We start from the raw sequence: 567 nt of genomic DNA, 5'->3' as shown, positions 1-567 counted from the left end.
GCGAGGCACGGGCGAGCCAGGAGAGCGAGGGGTCGACCGGAGGCGAGGCCAGGGGGGCCAGCGTCGGCGGTGGCGGACAGCAAGGGCAGGGGCGGGAGCTCGTGACGCGGGGAGCAGGGGAGCGGCCAACGCGAGCGCGCGCGTCGCGCGGGACGCAGCCAGCGCGTGCGGTGAAGGGCAAAGCAGGGCTTGGTCGACGCGGGGCACGCCGGCCGAACGCAGCACGGGCGAGGCGAGCGCCGGCGAGAGGGGACGGGGAGAAGGAGGACCGGGGTCCTCACCGAGGGAGCGTAGGGCACGGGGCAGCGGTGGTCGAGGGGGGCGACGGGGACGAGCGCGGAGAGGAAGCGGGCCGGCGACAACGGGCGAAGGCGCAGGGGATGGGCGCCGCAGTCGAGGCGCGTCGGGGCGGCGCGGGACCTCCCCGATCCAGTCGAGTGGGGGCGCCTGGGAGGAGGCAGGGGGCGGCGTCCGATGGGGTGGAGGTCCGGCAGCGGTGGGCGTCGTCAGGGGGGCGGGGTGCTCCAGGCGGCGGCGATGGGCGCTCGATCCCGATTGGATCGGGCG

This window comes from Triticum aestivum, chromosome 5A, assembly GCF_018294505.1.
Source record: "Triticum aestivum cultivar Chinese Spring chromosome 5A, IWGSC CS RefSeq v2.1, whole genome shotgun sequence".
Lineage (NCBI taxonomy): Eukaryota > Viridiplantae > Streptophyta > Magnoliopsida > Poales > Poaceae > Triticum > Triticum aestivum.
This window is presented reverse-complemented; position numbering follows the sequence as displayed.